Raw genomic sequence first — 21,159 nt, forward strand, 5'->3', positions numbered from 1 at the left:
TAAGTCAGGTACAAAGGAATAAAATGTGGCAGCTCGGTGTGTCAAAAGGTTTTCCCTGCGTGTCCCTGAGTCATGGGGAGCCTCCCGTGTGGGCACAATTCAGGAGAATGCTGACTAGAACTCTACCCACGTCCCCCATCCAAGCAAGGAGCAAGCAGCGGCCCTCTCGTGAGGCTGTAACCTGCTGTGTTTACCAAAAAGCTTTGCAAAATCGAATAAAACAAGATAGCACATAGGGGCAACTTTACAAAAATGTTTCCTCTAAAATAACGTGTATTGAAAGTCTGTTAATAAATTCCAGAAATTTCCTCCTGAAGTTAAATGCAAGGAATTCTGAGGGTATAGTCTGATCTCCAGAATCTAAGTAAATGATGTTAACTTATCCCAGGAAGGCGAGTTAGAGATGGAATGAGACGGACGGGAGACACGGGGCAGGAGGTTTTCCTCCTTTTTGTTTTCATAGAATAGTTTCCTGGACTGGAGCTCTCAGCAGTATGCTGGAGAGATTAAAAGGTGAACATCAGTTTTCAAAAGCAAGTTAGGGGAGCTTACACACACACACACACACACACACACACACACACACACACACCCCACGCTTTCTCTCTCTCTCTCGCGTTCTCATTCTTTCCCTCTCTGTTTCTCTGTCCACCCTGAACAGTATGCCATTTTAGTTGTAAAAAAAGTACCTTTTCTACATCATTCAGAATTTGGCCTCACACCTATGAAGCATTCATACTAATTGGAACACCAAGGATTATTAAGCATTGCTTAGAAATGTGTTCCTGAAAGCTACAAAGTAAAAAAACTTTAATACATATTTTAATTTTGTGTAAGGGAGCTTGACGGGTTGATTACTTAGAGGCTGTTGGATAAGAGGGACTATTTCCGGGCTTTCCTATACCCACTCAGAGCTACAAATACCCCTGAGAGCCCGAGTTGCAGCTGTTTTAGCTCCCAGCTACCCTCTCCCCCCCCCATAACTCTCTCTCATGTGAATTTAAAGGTTTAAATATCCAAATACAAAAGTTGATAATTTCAGGTAAGTCCCTCAGCTCTGGATTTTACCCTTGTTTCTTGTTGTTGTTAGTGGTGGTGTGACAGTGGTGGGTGGTGGCAGCGATGGTGGTAGAGATGGTGATGTTGATGGTGGTGGTGGTGATGGTGTTGGTGGTAGAGATAGTGATGATGACTGTGATGGTGGTGCTGTTGGTGGTGGCGGTGGCAGTGGTGATGGTGGTGGCGATGGTGGGGGTGGTGGCAATGGTGATGGTGGTGGTAGTGGTGGTTGTTATTGGTGGTGATGGTGATGGTGGTGGTGGTACTGATAGTGGTGGTGGTGATGGTGGTGGTGGTGGTGGTGGTAAAGGTGATGGTGGTGGTGATGGTGATAGTGATGGCAGTGGTGGTGGCGGTGACTGTGGTGGTGATAGTGACAGTGGTGGTGGTGATAGTGACAGTGGTGGTGGTGATAATGAGGGTAGTAGTGATGGTGGTGGTGGTGGTGGTGTGGTAAAGGTGATGATGGTGGTGGTGATGGTGATAGTGATGGCAGTGGTGGTGGTGGTGGTGGTGACTGTGGTGGTGGTGATAGTGACAGTGGTGGTGGTGATAATGATGGTAGTGGTGATGGTGGTGGTGGTGGTGTGGTAAAGGTGATGATGGTGGTGGTTGTGGTGATGGTGATAGTGATGGCAGTGGTGGTGGTGGTGGTGACTGTGGTGGTGGTGATAGTGACAGTGGTGGTGGTGATAATGATGGTAGTGGTGATGGTGATGGTGGTAATGGTGGTGGTGGTGGTGGTGATAGTAATGTTGGTGATGCTGGTGGTTGTGATGATGGTGGTGGTGGTGGTATGGTGGTGGTGATAATGATGGTGGTGCTGGTGATTGTGGTGGTGGTGGTGATGATGGTGATAGTGATGGCAATGGTGGTAGAGATGGGGTGGTGGCAGCGGTCATGGCGGCAGAGGTGGTGTGTGGGTTGAGGCTGGTAGGTGTGGGATAAGGAGGAAATATAGAATAGTGAGGATGGGAATACATGTGGCTTGACTTGTTTTAGATAGTACTTGGCAATAAGAAAAAGATAAAAGATTTTTACGTTGGGAGCTTAAGAATTTGTAGTTACCTTTTTAAAGCATCCTGATTATTATTCGTTAAACCAAAGGTCTTAACCCTGGCGGCTCAGTAAAACTGTGTGTGGAGCTTTTAAAACACACCGATGCAGAGATTGCTCCTCGCTGCCGCTCTGATTTAATCAGTTCGGAAGAGCAGCAGACCTGAATATATTTTAAACTCTCCCCAGGAAATGTTAATGTGCAGACAGGGCATTGAACCACTGCAGGACGGACAGACCACCCCAATTAGGCGGAGGTAATGGGGAGAGGGAGGTTGGTGGTGTCGCCTCCTCTGAAGGAACAGCTTTGTCATCACTGGTGGGTAATAAAGCCACCCACTTCATTTCTTAATAGATATTACAAAATATTTCAAAAATTCCAGAAAGGACACCTAATACCCATCCTCTCACCTCCAGATTTAATGGATATTAGTATTCTGCCTTATTTTTTCTGTATCGGTTTTGAAAATGTGGCTTCTAAAAAACATCTGGTAAATATGAATGATTTGGGGAATGTGCCGTATATTTGGGCAAATGTACTTGGAAGGCATGTTGCTCATTTCGGTTCCCTCTTGGTCATCTATACTTGAGAATAAGGGAGGGAACTGGGCGGAGGCGGTGGTAGGGACTGAAGGCTGGGTAAAGATGGGGAGACAAGTCGGGAAAAGGGGTACAGAACAGGCACAAGGCTCAGGACATATGAAGAAACCCTCAGTTTGTCTATTGCTGGCCCTGGCAGTGAGGTTGCAATATTTTTATTAAGGAGTCTTTTAAGAGGAAAATTCTATTTGGGAAAGTGAGCAATCCCAAGAATTTTAGCTTTCTTTGTCACCTATCTAGTTCCTTTGGTAGCTTTTCATTAAGTTCCTGAGAATTCTTTTTCATCTCATCCCCGTTTTGCAGAAAAATGTTGATTTCTTTGGTCAGAACCTACTCCAATACACCCCATATAAATGGCAGCCTGTGTGCTCTGTCACCAATGGCAGAGGGAAGTTTGTCTTTTTTTTCTTTTTTTTCAAGATTGGCACCTGAGCTTATATCTGTTGCCAATCTTCTTTTTTTTTTTCTTCGTTTTCTTCTCCCCAAAGCCCCCAGTACGTAGTTCTATATTCTAGTTGTAGGTCCCTCTGGTTGTGCTATGTGGGACGCCACCTCAGCATGGCCTGATGAGTGGTGCCATGTCGGTGCCCGGGATCTGAACCGATGAACCCCAGGCGGCCAAAGCGGAGTGCGCAAACTTAACCACTCGGCCACAGGGCCAGCCCCTAGGGAGGTTGTTCTTTTGCTCTGCTCTGCTGACTGCCCTCCCTTCTTTGGAATTGCTGCTTTTTGACATTTCCATCCAACAAGTACTACCTCGGGTTCTGGATTATATTCCTAGCACAGCAGCTGAAATTTCCTTCGTACTTCCATTTGAAGATGTTTATTTTAAAAAGATGGTAGAAGGTAGACTTTAATTCTAAAATACTTCCATAAATAACCTCTTCCAAGTTCCTGTAATTCACTTTGGCAGAGAGATGCTACATACATAACCCAGAGAAATGTCAAAAATAGATACAAACAAGCCGAGCTCAATGCTGGCCTCTTCCTTTCTGTTTCTTCTCTCGGATTCTCTCCAATATCATGGCCTCTGAAATCTTAAAATGATCTGTTAAATTACGCTGTAATCAAAACCCTGTCATTCTCTATCACTTTTTAACTTCAGGAAGCCTTATAATTCTTGCTTAACCTTTTGAAAAAAAAAAGATATAAAAGGGATGGTCTGGCAAGCTCAGTTCTAGAAGCTTATTCATCCTTCCTTGATGTCTGTCTAAACTCATAAAAGGAACAAGGCACCCAGAAAATAAGTGGAAGTTACTTATAGCCTTGCAGCATCAGCAGCACCGGGGAGCTGCTTGGAAATGCAGGCTCCCAGGCTCAGCCCCACACCTACTGAGTCAGAATGTGCATTTTACAGCACACAGTCAACACTCGTGCCCCTCTACTCCCACAAGCAATATCGACTTACCTCCTGGAAAATTTGCCTTACAACCTTTGAGACCACTCTTGGGTCCCCTTATATGTAAGATCATTTTAGGAAAAGACTTGCCAACCGATCAACACTTTCTCCAAATTTCTTTTGTTAACATGGGAGTGATGATTCCAATTTCATGTTTTCCAAGAGAATCTAGAGACTATCACCTTATTTTTAAAATGTGCTCGCAATGTCATATTTACCATTTTCTAACAAAAATTATAGGCGCTAAGCAGGGAAGAGAAATACACACACCTTCCTCGTTATGGCAGATCAGCTTCTTTCTAAAACCCAAATGACAGTCCTGGTATTTAGAGATGAGCAAGAGAAGGGCTTTTCCTAAGGGTTCATGAGGTAACGTGGCTTTGTCCTCAAAGACGCTAAGGATCAAGACCCAGCACGTACAACTACTCCAAAGTGGGAAGGGTCTAGAATCAGCCAGGAGAGAGTGGGAAGCAGCAGTCTTAATGTAACCCCATTAGTAGCCCCTTTGGGGATGTCTGCACCCAGTGGGGGAGCATTATCAGACTCTTGAATGGACTCGGTTTTGTTTCTGACTGAAGACGGCATGCCCACTTTGGTAACCCTTCTCCCCAAGACCCCCTCCCATAACCCAACATCTCTACCCAATTACCCCCACCCTCCCCACCTTCCACTGGTGCTGACCTCCCACACCCTGGACGTCACTCTTTGAACAGCGTCTGTAGTTAGAAATGCACAGCCCTTTCTGCCTCCATCCCTCCCACCCCCTGAGAGGTGGACCTCCCAGTACATTGTCCTTCTGATTGCTTCTATAAGGGGGTGGGGGGATTGGAAGGAGGGTATCAGGGACAAAGGGGCTGTGAGGTGGAGACAAAGGGTGTCAAAGAGCCCCGCCCCAGGCCTGACAGTGAAGCCCTGGTCCAGATCCCTATTTGATAGACGGAAATACGAAGGGAAGCCTCAGTGTAGAAACTTGCAGTTTCTAAGGTGTTGCCGGGGTGAAATCATACCCTTAAAACCAGGACAGAAGTCTCAGCTTCTCACAAAAGTCTGATAAGTGCCTGTTGGCCATAATAACAGCTGATGTTTCTGAAGCACTTGTGACAGCCAGTGACCTCACACACCTGTTTTCACCTGACACAATGAGGCTCGTTTGGGGCTTGGGGCTTCTTGCTGGCCTGACAGAGGAGTTCAGTTGTGCCTCAGCTGGCTAGTGGCTGGGGTGCCCTGGTGGGAGACACACATTTTTTTGTGGGCCATGAAGGTGCACAGGTGACCCTTCTTGGGCCTCAAGACTGCGGCATGGCTAAGAGGGCAGAATCCTGCCCTGCCATGTCCTGGAGGAGACTCGAGGGTGGCATGGGGTTTGGGGGTGAACGCACCCGTCCAAAGCCTTGTAGGAAGACTCAGGATTTCTGTCTAGCAGGAGTCAGCATCTGTCAGGGAACAGACAAGCTGACGGCCTTCGGAGAGAATAAAGCTGGGCCCCTGTGGCAGCGGGAACACCAGGCTGGCAGACACATCCCTGCCCCAAACAGAGGCGAGCAGAGACAGTGCCTGGAGCCCAGAGTTTGCCTCGGAAAATGCCCTTGAGCTTCAAAAAGAAAAGAAGAGACTAGTGTCTGCTGCTGGGACCGCGGGGAGTTCACCTCGGAGCTGAGGCACAGGTACCCAGGCTCTCTCCGAGGGAGGGCCAGTGGGCTGGGATCAATCCCAGAGCCGGGAGGGAATCCGGTGCGTGTGGAAGCTGGAGACTTGCCTGTAGGAACCCACTCTGTGGCTTCACCTTGCTAAGGGATTCAAACAGAATGTCTAAATGCTGAGACTGACAGTTTTGGGGGAGACCCGGGTTCTCTCCACTCTGGGAGGCTGCCTTGGCTTTGAAAAGCTTATTGCAGACCTCTCTAAAAGGAGGCCCATTCAACTGTGACCTTGCAGACCCCCGTCCTGTCTCTGTGTTCAGTCCCATCCAAGGTGTTGCCCAGCAAAAAAGGGGAACAATCAGTCACAGGAACAGGTGAAGCGAGTAACTCCTCCATGAGAGCCAAACCCGTGCTAGATGAAGCCCTAGTGACAGGGAGGGAGGAGCCCAGGCCAGCACTGCCCATGGTGGGAGCAATGACCTGCCACGCCACTCTGAGGGCGCTCCCACCTCGAACCACTGCCTGCATGTTTTGCTTACTCACTTAAGCCCAGTGAGGAGGCTGTAGATATAGATGACGTAGAAACGGCCTCCTGGCTATGGGTTTGGTAGAGGTGGGGCCAGCTGGGGGCGAGAGGAAATGGTGGTTTAAAAATAAACTCTATTATTCCTCACAACTGCCTATTTAACTGATAAACTAAGTGTTGTGATTGATATCGCCATCGGATAAACACAATGATCCTTTTTCTAGAAGCAAAGTTGTCCATTCCACTGCTTTGTCTAAAATCTTGCTTCGGCTTCCCATGGGAATGAGATCTAAGGTCCTGGTCCCGGAGCACCTGGTCCCTGTGGTCTGTCCCCTCGCCCCTTCCTCATGCCTGTTTCCTGGACTGCACCTCCTTGTCACACTGCTCCCTCAGCCTGCCAAGCCTCCGTCCTTCCCTACTGCTCCCTCTACTGCCTGTGTTCATCGAGGTACATCTCTGCTTTTAACCCTTAGCTCTGCCACAGGTCTGTGCAGACTTCACAGCTGCATTGTAGCCATCTCAGGGACTACCCATCTCAGCCCCATGGCTATGGTCCTCTGCCCTACCCGTCACTATGAAAAGCCCTTTTCAGTGGCTCCAGAGTGTTACCACAGGACCTAGGACCCAGTAGGACTCAGCCCGTTTGCTGTGGGAGTGAAGATCAAATGAGATTACAGACGGCAAAACCCTCCCTGAGCCGGACCTCGTGAGAAAACAGAAGGAAGAGTCCTCTTATGGCCATTAAAGCAGACCTTGAACACTAGGCTGCAGCATTTGCTCTTGTGGGTTCTCAATCCTGGCTGCCCTTTAAGTTTGCCTGGGAGGCCCTGAAGAAGTCCCAGTGTTGGGGTGGGGTACCACAGACCTGTTAAAGGTGTATGGCCAGGGCGGCCAAGGTTGTCCTAGAGAATCGTTTGTCCAAGTCTCTTCGGCTGCTGATTCCAGCCCGGCATCCACGGAATCTGCCCTTTGTCCTTTGAGTGGTCATCAGATTGGCTCCAGGTCTTTACTGGTCATGGAAAATTCCACTCCAGATGGGCCACTGCGAAGTGCCTTTCAAGACTTGTTCCTAGTGGATTTCACGTCAAAATTTTAAAAATGCCAATAATGTGCTACCATTTTTTGTTGCTGTGGCTCTAGAAAGTCTGTAGATGGTGGATAGAGTTACAGATTAGAATCCACAAGCTTCGTGCATTGCTGGGGGATAAAGGATATTTCCTTCTGAGCTCCATCTTCCCATCTGTAAGATGTGTGTAATGCCAAAACACCGGATATCAGAGATGTTGGAAGAAGTGAATTGTTAAAATATCTACGAAATCCTATTTTTTAAAAATGAAAGGCATAGCTAGGGAAAGAGATTTCTTTTTCTATTAGTCCATGCATAATTTACAGATGTTAATGATGATTGCCATCTCTTTTCTATTTCTTTGTTGAAGTTTTGAATGCAGACAAAACTTTTAAAGACCCTATTTTGACAAGAAAGTATTTTTCAATGTTTTAAAATAAGACAGGTAAAAATCTCACGCAGTAAAAAAAAAAAAAAAAATCGAGATTTTATTTTTCTTCTGTTAAGAAGCAAAAACTTTCAGACTCTAATGAGTATATTCTTCTCATGTTTTAAAGCGGAAATCAGCTAATAAAGGGACAGATGACTCCGTCTACTGAGAAACACTACGCTGTGATGCTCCTGGGTTGGAGCGGAATGATGGCGGCAAAGAGGAGAGTTTTATTTTTGTGTATAATCTCAGTGGAAATCACGACATCTCTTTAATGATATTCTTCCACATGTGAAACTAACACTAGTTCGTGAATTCAGGGGGAAAAACTGTCTTGGCCCTGAAATACGGCCAAGTAGACTGTGGAAGCTATTGGTGAGAAACTGGCCTTAGATGGATTGTTCTCTCTCACTCGCTCTTTCTTCCCCCAGCTGCGCTCTCTTCCCTGCCCTCACGTCTAAAAATTATACCTTTATTTCAAGAAGCTAATGTACTACCACAGTTTTGCTAACTCTCTTAAAAACTTCTTCTAAAGAACATGTCTTGGACACCCACGGCCAGGTGAATATTGATTGAAGACTGGATCTTAAAGAAGTCTGGGAGAATGCTGAAAGAGTAGAGGTGGGAAGAATTCAAGGCCAGATGTCCAGACTCCTGACTCTGATTACAAATCTTGGTTATTTCACATGACCTACCACGTGAACTTGGCTTTTGGTTCACTATCTGTTAAATGGGACTAAAGGGGACAACAGGGTGGGCCATTCTTTACAGGGTTCTTGTGAGAATGAGTTGGCTTAATGACTGGGACATTATTTCTGAAAACTTGTCTCATCTGAGTTCCACCAATAGGAAAGTTTTTGCCCAATGTCTGATATCAATTCCTTCCATGTAACTGGTCCGGTCATGCAGCTGAGTGGCTCAAGTGAGCACAGGCTCTCGTAGCTGGGAAGGACCTGGTCCAGTTTCTTTGAACATCCTTGCCTCCAGTTAGGTTGCTTACGTGGTCAGTGGATCAGTGGATTAGAGGTTGCTCTCTTGTTGAGCTCTGGCAGAATGTAAATAGGTGCAGACTTTCTGGAGGGCAATTTGGTGAAATGTAACAAGAGCTTTAAAAAAGTGCTTACCCTTCTGCTCAGTAATTACATTTAAAATACTTTATACTAAAGAGACATTCTGATAAGGTGTTGTACAAAGATATAGTGTGTGTAGGATATTTACAATAGCAGTGTTGACAACACAAAAAAGCAAAACGACCCAAATGTCCAAAACAAATGACGTAATAAATACACACTACATATGTTTTCTAATTACTTACAGGGCAGCCATCACAAAGACATTCTATATTTATTCAACAATATTGAGTGCTTACTACGTGCTGGGCAATGTTTGCGATGCTAGGGATACACCAGTGCGATGGTTAATTTTATGCATCAACTTGACTGCAGTACAGGGTGCCCAGATTAAACAGTCCTGAGTGTGTCTGTGAGAGTGTTTTTGGATGAGATTGGCATTTGAGTTGGTGACCTCAGTAAAGTAGATTGCCCTCCCCAATGTAGTAGACCTCAGCCGATCCATGGAAGGCCTGAATAGAACGAAAAGTGGAGGAAGGAGGAATTTGCCCCTTTTCTCCTGCCTCACTGCTGGAGCTGGGACATCTCATCTCACCTTCTTCTACCCTCAGACTGAGATTTACATCATCACCTTCCTTGGTTCTTAGACATGCGGACCTAGACTGAATTACATGACCAGCTTGCCCTGGTCTGCAGCTTGCAGAGAGCAGCTCATGGGACTTCTCAGTCTCCTTAATTGCATGAGCCAATACCTTATAATAAACCTCTTCGTCTATATATCTATTGTGGGAGACAGAAAATAACCAAAATCAACATCTAATTTACGCAGTATGTCAGAAGGTAACAAAGACTATGGAGGAAATTAAATCAGAGGAGGGTATGGCAGAGAAGGGTGGAGGATCCGGGCAGTCACAGATGTAAAGAGAGTGGAAATGGAAGCCCTCCATGAGAGAGTGGCAGTTCTGTAAGGATTTGATGGAAGAAAGAAGAATATGCAGGACAGAGGAAACAGGGAGCTAAGAGGCCTTGATGTAGCGAGTGCCTATCATGGGCAAGGAACAGCCAGGTGCCATCAGCAAGGTGGCTGCAGTGCAGGGAGTGAGGCCCGCAGTAGAAGGAAATGAGGCCAAATAAACCTACGCCCACCCGTAGCTACTGACTTGGAGAGAAGTCAATGATGTACTATTGATAAGAAAAGTAGGCCAAGGAATAGTAATACGATGATCTGATTTTAGTTAAAAAATGTAAATAAACCCATATATTTACCGTATGTGCTGTTTCCTTCCCTCTCTCCCTCCTTCCTTCTTCCCTTCCAGCCTTCCTGACTTCCTCTTGTTTTCTTTTTTTATAGATTATTTGAATTTTCACATTTTTCTACCTTGAATATAGCTTACTTGTGCAACAAATAGATGAGAAATGTCCAGGTCAAAGAAATGACTATGTTTTATTGTCTTTAGTCAAGCTGGATGAGTACAGGCTTCATGAACGTCAAAATTGGTTTACCTTTCTGAATTAGCAGCGAACATTCTTGGCTCTGTAGAATTGTTGAAACAATGGGAGAGTTGAAATTGGCAAGTTACTTTAAAGGTAAGTGTTATCTCAGAGGAAGAGAAGATCCGTTTCCAGAAGTCAGGCCAACCAATGATACACTTTCTCTACATTTCCATTGGTAGAAGTTTCACCAGGGTGGATGTGAAAAATGCCGTTTGTATGGAAACCACACCTATGACTATACGGTTATGAAGATCTACATGTGGAGTGCTCTTCTCATTCACACATATAAACCTACATAGACTTTGAAACTCATTTGTCCTCATAAGATTCAGTGTTGACTTTGCTGTAAAACTTTGATGATTGAAAGTGCTTCAGGAATGGGATACCCTGCTTTAACTGAATTATTTGGATTTTTTATTCAACCCAGGAGCAAAAAGAATTTGCACCTAGAATTCCTAGGATTTCAACTTCAGTCATTACAAGTCTTACTAAGCCACGAGCTTGCTTCCTTGTGTTGGTGAGTGTACCACGCTGGACATAGTTCAGTCTCTGATGATGTGGGCGCCTGTGGTGTATCTGGGACATTATTCCTCCTGTAAACTAATTTCTCCTTTAAAGATTACAAATGAAGCTGTAAGTAGCATCTGTCTCCTGAACATATACACTTAGCATTTTAAATAAGTATAAACTTATTAAATTACCTATTATAATTTTCCATATCTTCTTAGAAGCAGAGGATAGGAAAAATAGCTTAGTAATTTATTGAGTTTATTTCCCTGAACTATCCCTATTTTATAGCTGGAAAACCTGATGTAGAAAGAAGTTAAATAACTCATCTAACAGAACTTACTGTCTGTCAAAGTTCATTCTTCAGAACCTCGTGACTCAAAGTTAAGGCCAATCTCTCAGGCTTTTGAAAGTAAGTGTGGTTTTGGCTAACAGCTTGAGGGTGTAGGTTTTGATCTTTAAAGCAACCCGGAAGGAAAATACCAACATGGACATATCAGAAACCAATGACCCAGAAATGACTGAGCTCCAATTTTTTATATGACCCAGAGAAGCGAATGTTACCTTGTCCCATCTGAAACACACATTTAATCTTTTCCTCCGTCATTCAAAAGTGCATTTGAGTGACGTCTACAATGGATGTTTCCACTAGTACAAATTACTAAGAGAAGAAAACAGCTCTTTCCCTATTATATCTCCCCTCTGACCTCCATACATAGAATTTGAGTGTTTTTATTTCTTTCTCAGTGGGTCCTCGCTGAACTTTTAGAGATGGCTGCAATTTGACTACGTGGAATAAAACAGTCTGTGTTCATTTTACAAAGAAAGCTATTTTTTAATAGTTTTAACAGTTCCCAACAGTTCCATTGGAATCAGAGCACATTAGGCATTATAGAAACATTAATCAAACGCCATATATTGAATGGCTCTCCCATGAAACTCTTGGGGAGAGAGGCTGCAGTGATGTCCAGGTCTAGCTCTGTTGGCAAGGGGGTTGGACCTGGCAGGGAGGCAAAGCACGCAGGGATACATCAGCATGTGAGGTGGCTGCATGACGAGGCCCATGGAGAGTGCCCATGGTAAGAAGGAGAAAGCTCAAGTGTGAGAACAGGACTTTGAATTTGGGTGGCATTTTCAAATATACTTGAAATGACATCTCAAACTTAGTGACCTGGACATTTAACTCAAGGAGTCACCTAGTTTATCCTTTTGATTTCTCTAAGACAACAGTAGAGAAATGATCTTCTCTTCCTTTTAAACCTATTCCAGGGTGTCAGAATCTCTGATTTCAGCAAGGCCCTCTTGCCTGTATCTCAGGCCCATTTCTCTCTCTCCTTATTAGAAACTACTGTCCTTTCCCCCTCCCACTGTCTGAGATTCTTCTCTTGTGCTAAGGGCTTCAAGGCTCTAGTCAAGTTTTTCCTTTCTTTGCCAATTCAAGGGGATTTCTCTTGTCTTTTCTTATGTAATTGGTCATTTATGAAATCTTGGGGGTGCTGAGGGGCACAGAGTGCCCTACAAAACAGTGTCCTACAAAACAGATTTGATCTGTTTCGTGGTTAGAATGTGAGGCACAGATGACTCAACCAGGTCCACTACGTCTGAAACCGGGCATGAGAAGAAGCCAGGATGGGTCAAGAAGCCCGCACTTGTCACTTAGGTGAGCGTTCTGTTGACTGCCCTCCACATATCCAGCGTTGCTTTATTGTAGCAAAACCAACAGCTCATCTGGAAATTTAACAAGGAAAGAAGTAACTGGAGTCCAGATTCCTTACATGAAGAAAGAAGTGAACTAGAACAACACTTGCATATTGCGAGAGCTCAAGCAGTCCAGTGAAGATCATGATTTCTCACAAGGACACCCAGGGTCCGTCCTCCGCACCAATGGCCTCTTGATACTTCTTTTGCAATAAAAGGACAATCTACTTTGGATTGACTGGGGGTAACCAAAAAGGGTCTAGAATAGTTCAACAATTGCTTATTTTAAGAAAATCTTATTAACTCAGTGATAAAAATTGGAGGTTTATTTGAAAATGATTGGTAGATTTTAATTAAATTCTCCTATCCCAGACTAGTTTTGTGTGTCACCATAACCACAATGCTGTCTTCTCTATCAGTTGTTCTAAAATCTAGGTTTTACACACTTTATGGGTGGGCTATCATGGATGACTTTGGTATGGTTTTGGTGATTATTTATAACCAGGAATTTTCAGGTGACATATACTTTCTGATCTGGGAACCCTACCTAACAGCTATTATTGACCCCATGCACAATACAACCTCTTTGTTCAAAAGATACAGTGTTGCTAATTCAAAATAAACTCCACTTATGCACATGACAGAAATAAAGAATCAAGACTCTCATCTCAACGGTGTAAGCCAAATAAACTATTTCCCTGAAAAATAAAAATGCATTGAGAACAAGGTATTTTGGCTCATTATTTTTATTTGGAAGTCTTGTAAAAATGATCTGAACGTGTTTTGCCATTCTAGATCTGACCCACACCTCACATTGTGCTGAATGCACCTTGCCTTCGAGGTCTTCCCAGAGTAAGGCGGGTCCACGTAGCCCATTATATATTTTCTCTGATGGTAGCTCAGTGGGAGCTGTGGGTTAGTGACAGTTACTGAGAAGCCTCATCTATGACTCCATGTTTCCTGGGGCCTCAGTTCATGTGGTTCAGAGCCTGACTAAATCCCCATAGATTTCCATAATGACTTAAGTGAGGTTTTCTCCGCGGGAGAGAAAATGTTGTAGTTTGACATACATGACTGGGAGTGACCATGAGATAAATATCAAGCAACACTGTTTTTGTAAATGAGAAAGGAGTCCTGTCTCCTCTCTGCTCCATATCACAAAGCACATTGGTTCCACCATCTTCAGTATCAACCAGCACCCCATTCATAACCCTGGGCACACTTGTCCCCCCACAGCGCCTCAGGAAGGACAAATCCCCAAAGACGTGCTCTAAGATGCTGGCAGCCAATTGCTCGCACTAGAAGGTGACAACAAGCTGCAGCCCTAACCTCAGCTCTAACAACCCTCACTCAGCCTTCTTCTCAATCACAATGTTTATTCACTGGAACAACCTCGACACTCCTCAACTGGACTATGGCCATGTGCAATTCCTCTTTTCACGGAGTGCGATGTTAGAGCGAGCTTTGGGCTGAATCCATCATCAACCTGGTCTTTCAGCTTATGAGCGATCTTCTGATGACAGCACCCCTGAAGGCACTAGAGCAGGGCCATTTTCTGTTGCTGCGTTACTACTCTGAGCATGCTTTGGTCTCCTTTTCTTCTTATCAGTCTCCAGCTGTCTCCTGATCCCAGCATTTCCTCTCAAGTCCGCCTTGTCAATGGCCGCCAGATTAAAATCTCTGGTGTAACCACCCCCTCACCCCCAATCAAAGAAGTTTCTTTTAAAAGATTTACAATCTCAATGCATGATACAATACAATCACAATTCCTTGTCAATGCATGGCTCTCTGTTTTCTCCACGGCATGGTAGACCATATTTCTGCCCGACGGAGTATCATCGCCCGTACTCCCTGGATGCACATGGATTCCTCATTTGTAAGACCCTCCATTTCCTCTCTCCCCACCAGAACTCTACTTCTTCCAAGACTCCTTTGCCTTCCACCACATCCTCAGATGTTTCCTACTGATGCCAGCCCTTATTCATGTTCCTCTCCCCACTTAAAGTCTAGCACTCTCTCATCTAACGCTATGCTTCTTTGAGTTGTACATCATTGTTTCGTTGATCGTCTTATTTTCTTAAAGTCTAACGCCTCTCAGGGCTGGAATAAGGACATTTTTTTCTGTTTCCGTCTCTGTCTTCTTTACATAGTAAATACTCATTAAAGATTTGTTGACTGACTGGTCCAAGGAGCCACGGAGATACAGGATGTAGCTACTAAAGGTCAATTTCTGGAAATATGCAGATGGTCAAGACATGTTTTAAATACAAGTGAACGTTATATAACTGTAATTATTCTTCACTTGACTGCATGACGGTTTGCCATGATAAGCCCTCTATTCAATTTTTATAATGTGGCTTTTCTCGAGAGTACACCATTCTTATTTCACTGGTAGCGTCTTCTATTTAAAGGATAATAGATGAGACTATTAATTTCAAATAAGAACTAGGAAACTTCTGGAGGATTAACTGGAATTCTAAAAGACTAAGCAGTTTATTTACACAATGAGAGCAGCAGAGAAGCCTGCTTTCTGCCCGTAATCTTTGCCACTTGCTGTGATTGTGCATATCTTATCTGTTGGAACAAAAGCCTTTTGTTCCCATCTTTTTCTCCTAGACACTGAGTCCAGGTTGAATCTGCTTGTGCAGTGGAAAATAAGGGCAGGCCCTCCGTCACCAGCTGTGGCTTTGCGTGGCTTTCAAGTGAGCACACACTGGGAGGTCTTCACCCTGGGAAAAAGCCTATGAGATTGGCAGCTGCCTCAGAGTTCCTCCTCAAAGCAGATTTGAGGAAAACCTAAGCCAGTGGTTCTGGAATGTCAGTGTGCATCAGAAACCCTGGAGGCGATGTGCAGATGGTGGACCCCACCTCCAGAGTTTCTGATTCAATGAGTCTGGCGTGGGCTTGAGAATGTGCATTTGTAACTAGGTTCCTGGCGATGCTGTTGCCGCTGGTTAGGGACACACTTTTGGAACCACTGACCTAAGTTGACTTTGGTCAGCTCAGATTCTTTCTTCTGCCCACGTACCCACCTGTGGCCAGAAAGGAGACAGGAGAGTGTTGGGTCTCAGTGCTCCTCAGCTGCTGATAAGAAAGGCGGCCACCTAATTCAGCCTCCTTCTCAATGAAGGAGTCCTTTTTTGACAGCGTATCTATAATAGGTTCTTTATTTGCCTTCCTATTTGTGTCCTCTCTCCTTATATATTTCACTGCGGTGGGCTGGCCACCCGAAGACGACTGCTGAAAATTCAAGAGAGTGAATCTATATTTAGGGTATTCATTGGCAAGACTTCAGGACACAGCTGCAAAGGAGGGGATCCATTCCTTCCTTGTTATTATTGAAACTGGATACCTTAAGAGTAGGAATTCTATCTAATTAGCCCATATTTTGTGCATAAGAGATGTCTACAAATCCGAAGTGTACTCTGGCTGATGTGTCCTGGAGTCCTGATTCTAAAAGGAACAGGGGCTATTTACAAATAAGAAAGTTCAGAGGCCGTGAGAAGCCTTCAAGGAAACATTTCCTTCCCTATTGATTGATGGTAGAGTTGTATTAACAACACGAAGCAGAAAGGTAAGCCTTTTCCATGGGGGAGTCCTATAGACCTGCAGCCTATGCATGTGGTCACTACGTTCCAGGCCTGCTCTCACTGCCCCATTTCATGTATGGACCAAAATGTCATTTTGGTGAAATGTGACATTTTCTTTATAGAGAAATGATAGTTCCCTAACAATAAAACCATTGCCTCATAGAGCGATGAGGAGCCATTTGATTTGTTGACTGAAACTGAAGGTTGTCACTGCCCTCATGGGGGGACTGGGAGCTCTTTGTGATGTCAGAGACTCTAAAAACACATGCACACCAACCCCATTTCTTAGCTTTCCCAGCTTCTTTGTGCTTTCCAGGGATGGGGAATTCAGAGCCGGGCAAATGGAGAAGACAGATCCTATTACCTCTGCCCAGCTCTGACTACAGAAAATTCTTTCTTATATTGAACTGAAATATGTCACTTGTAGCTTCTACCACTAGGTTCTAGTGTATCCCTTAGAGCCCAGCAGAACAGTTCTAATTCCTCCTTCATCTTCCAATATCAAGACCCCCGAAAACAACTACCATGTCCCCCCCCACCAAGCATTCTCTGGGGGAAACACCCGCCCAATTCCTTCATCTATTTCTTCTATTACATGATTTGGACTTACCTACCATCTTGACTGCTCCCTTTTGCACGTGACTCAGTTGGGTGGTATCCCTTTTAGGCTGAAATAGTAGGAGGTAGCAGTGAAATAAACTGTCTTCTCAAAAAAACTCTCTTCATTAAGCAGAAGTCCTCTATAAGACAATGTTCACTTTGGAATGGCAAGATATTTGAAGTGTTCAAGAGTTCTCTAATCCAGTATCACTGCCCCATGGAAGGATTAATGCATATTAGTGTTATTGATTATTTCAGGTTGGGAACCTCGGGCCCTGCATGAATGGTCTGTGGTTTTGGCACCCAAGTTAGAGGAGTGGAAATGGCACAAAAGAACTAGCAACATTATGCATTGCAACCATATTTCTTCTGACTCTTTCTCTCATAGCTTTCTCATACATCTCCCCCTGACATTTCTCTTTTCTAAATTGTAAGTTTAGCATTAAAACTCATCTCTCCCTTCTAGTGAAAAAGTATAGATTTTAGTTTCCAAGGATACCTGTTCTCCTTGAGGTAGGCAAGAGTTCTCAAAGACCACTTACAAATTACATGGTCTGTTTCCACGAAAACATGGACTATTATTATACTAATTCAACCCAACCTTAGAGCATGTGTCTAACATATAGATGTTTATGTGATTCAAAATGCAAAGTGCTAGTCAACAGCAAGTACTAGATATTGGAAGACAGCATCTAATTCTTCAGCATTCTTAGACACAACGTGGGTGTAACTGTCAGGATTGGAAACTCGCTCCTGAGCATGAGTTGTGAAGTCAGCTCTTCTTTGTGTCAACTTTAATGGTTCAACTACCAGAAGTCAAACAATATGGATTTGCATCTCTTTTGTAAGCATCAAATACACCCACTCCAAAAGTCAAACATCCCAAATGATTTATTTTAAAAAATATGCTACTGAAGAACAATTCAAGGGCTCAAGAAAATAGTATTTCTACCAGGGATCTTTTCACCATTGGGGCAAATCATTTGCTCTGCCCTACTCTATTCCTGACCCACGCTAGCTATATTTCTTTGACGCCGGACATTTGTATTAAAGTGGTCAAGTGGGCAAGTTTAACACTGGGCAGATATGTCAAAGACTCAGGTATGTTCACCCTATCATTTTACCTTCCTCCTGGACACACACTATTTCCAGCTACCCTTGCAGTTAGGTATGGCCATAGAATATGGGCAGAAGTGATATGCATTACTTCCAGGCCTGGATCATTAAGAATCTCCTGCATAATCATCTGCTCTCTCTTCTCTACCTGCCAGCTGGACATCATGGAAACCAGGTGTTAAAGGTGATAAAGTGTCCGTCATGCCATACATGATCCCTGTATGGCATCAGCCAAATAGGGTTACTGGAATGAGAAATAGTTTTCTATTTTGCTAAGCTGCTAAGATTTAGGGATTTTTTTGTTGTAGCAGCTGTCTAATTAATAAAGTCCATATAGCCTCACCGAGGACCAAACTTAATGAGACATTGTAACAAATGAATAACAGCATCTATTGTTTATAAAGCACATACTTTGTGCTGGACATTGTGCTAAGAACCTCATATTATCACATCAATCTTCATAACATCTCTGGGGTAGACATGATTATTATTTTCATTTTATAGATATGCAAACCAAGAGCTTAAAGTATATCGAGGTCACACAATTAGTGTGGTGGATTATAAGAAAGTCCCCAATTATTCACTTCCCTCTCTGTAAGAAGTTCTGTGTCTCCACCTGTTGCCTTATGACTTGCAGTGCCTCCCTGTGGGACAAATATACATCTCCATCTCATTGACCATTGACATTGGTGTGACATGTGACTTGTTTTTGGTCCGTGGAACGTGAGTGGATAACTTGTGCCATATCTGAGCAGGATTTTCAAGAGCCATTGCTTAATTTGACATTTTCCCTTCCCTCTGACACCAGAATGGGATGTCCTAGACCAGATTGGTCTTTCAGCCTGGATTCCAGAATGAATAAGACAAAGGAGGGCAGAGCCACAGCTGACCAGCAAAGCCATGAAGCTTGAGGGAGAAATAAACCTTTGTTCTGTAAGCCACTGAGATGTCGGGATTGCTGTTACCACACCAAACCTAGTAAAAGCTAACCAATACACCTAAAGCTTGATGCAAATGCAGTTAGTTAGACACCAGAGCCTGCAGTCTTTATCACCAAGCGATACCTCCCAAGCGCACTGTCACACTTGCACAAATTCCTGTTGGATGATATGAGAGAAATTTAAAACATCATTTAAAAAAAAAGTCACTCTCATCCTTGGTAATAAAAAAGTGGATGCCTGTAAGTTTAAAGAGGAAACTGCCACAGCACCAGGATTCAAATTTTATTTAGAGATTTGTCCCTCATTTGCATATAATATGTTCAGATTTAGTCCCACAAAACAATTGTCGACGAGGACGTGGATCTTATTGTCTATAGATTCACTTGCTTGCTTATTTTGTAGTTTTCACAATGGAAACCACAAGTCTGTGAGTGGGAATATGACTGGTGGTGATATTAGCCACAATCTATTCACTAAAAGAACCAACAGTACTATATAGCCCCTAGTCCTAAGCACAGCCATACAAAGGAAATGTGACATGGGAAGGGGTTACTGGGATTAATCTGTTGATTTGTAAAGACATGAGTTAAAGAGCCATTTGGTTAAAATGTAGGGTTAAATTTTCAAACGTTGTAAGGGGGAAAGTTGACTGATGGTCTCAATGCAGCTGGACAACATAGAGATTTGAATGGCCCTTTGAACATTGTGCACTGAGCAAAATCATCCTCTGATGTTTTGTTTAAATAACTATTTGATTCAGTAATACACAAATAAATGAATACCTACAATTGATTAGCACACAAACTTAGATCAAGGCTGCAGTTTGGTGAATACTGAATATTCTTTTTAAAAATGACATTGTCCTTGTTTATTGAAGGGAAATAACTTTGTGTTATTAATTAGTGCTAACAAAATGATATCAAGTATATGTATATTATAGTACTTTGTGAAAGCAGAGTTGGAATAACATTACAGCACTAACTGGAATTATGCTGATCTCTTCTTTCTATAGGATCCTACTCATTTCTAGAACTAATTATTTAAAATGTATGTTTACTTTGACTGCAAATTACTGCAGTTTATTGTCTATCTCCCACAACACTTTAACTACAACTAAAGAGAAAACCTTCATTCAACAAAGAATCTTGATGATTTTTCAGCTTAATTACTAATTCATTTTTTACTGATATTACCAAATTTAATACTTTTTCAAAAATCCAGAGTGAATCAATTCTCTTTTGGTACTTATATGACAATTATTGAAAATAAAGGAAAGAAACAATAAATGCCATCTCAATAAGCAATAAAGTTAAATTTGTTGAATTTAAACATCTCAATTCCACCCATAGTAAAGTTCTGATGCAATGAATTAGAAAAAAATCTTGCTTTTGAAAAGTATCATCACTTTAAAACTGATAGAAATAAATAACTGCCTTTTTCCCAGCTTCCTTCCTTCTTCCCCCTATTCTGACCCTCTCTGGTCCATTTCTCTTATTAATCTACATATTACTTACATATCATTTGATTAATGAAGAGTTAGTGAAAAGGAGAAGAGCTTCACCTTGCCTACTTGCCCATTTTGATAAAGAGGGTTCATCTTGTTTTCATGAAGATTCACATGGTCAACATTCAACCCTTGAGGAAAGCAGCACTTTCTACCTGTGAAAATCAGTGAATGGGGTGAAGCTTCCATAAGGCTATATTTACTTATTTTTAATCTCCAATGAATTGTTTCTATTTCTTAATAAACATCTATTCTCGTTTCTTATTTTCTTTTTATCACATAAAAAGATAGTTTGTGAGATACTAGAGATAGTTTGTGAGAAGGTAGGGAGGAACATGAAAGCAAAAGCATTTCTGTATACTCAAGGAAACAGCCTAGGAAGCCGCAAGTATTAAATAAAGGCTGGGTCATACAAGTGAATATATTATTTACTGGTGTTTAGGAAATAACAAGGTGAGATATCAAAATGATTTTAAAAAAAATTACAAAATGGCTCCAAGTGCACAGGGATAAATTTTAATTGTTCTTAACAAATCTTACTTGAAATGGGTAAAGCAATTATTTTGGAGTATGTTATTGACTGCTTAGGGGATATAATGACACTTTGCTCAGCAATTAGCCACCCAGGAAGAAAGCAAGTCTTAGTCTGATAAATTAGCACTGAATACATAAGCATGGAATCTGCCAGAACCAAAGACTATTGATTGAGCAATTTCCTATACCTAGGTTATTTACATTCCTGTCTTTTAAAAAAATATTCATGAGAGAAATTGAACTTTAGAACTCACAAACGCATTACTTTGTTTATTTAGTAATCTATAGTCTTGTATGACTTTATCTTCATAACTAACCTCTACTTCCCT

General features: G+C 42.9%; 1 protein-coding gene across 2 annotated transcripts in view; it reads right to left on the reverse strand.

Annotated features, from left to right (window-relative positions):
• The window catches only part of KCNJ6 (potassium inwardly rectifying channel subfamily J member 6), a 266,643-nt gene that overhangs the window by 241,889 nt on the left and 3,595 nt on the right, over window positions 1-21,159 (reverse strand). The window lies entirely within an intron of this gene.

The sequence above is a fragment of the Equus przewalskii genome, chromosome 27 (assembly GCF_037783145.1).
Source record: "Equus przewalskii isolate Varuska chromosome 27, EquPr2, whole genome shotgun sequence".
Taxonomy (NCBI): Eukaryota; Metazoa; Chordata; class Mammalia; order Perissodactyla; family Equidae; genus Equus; species Equus przewalskii.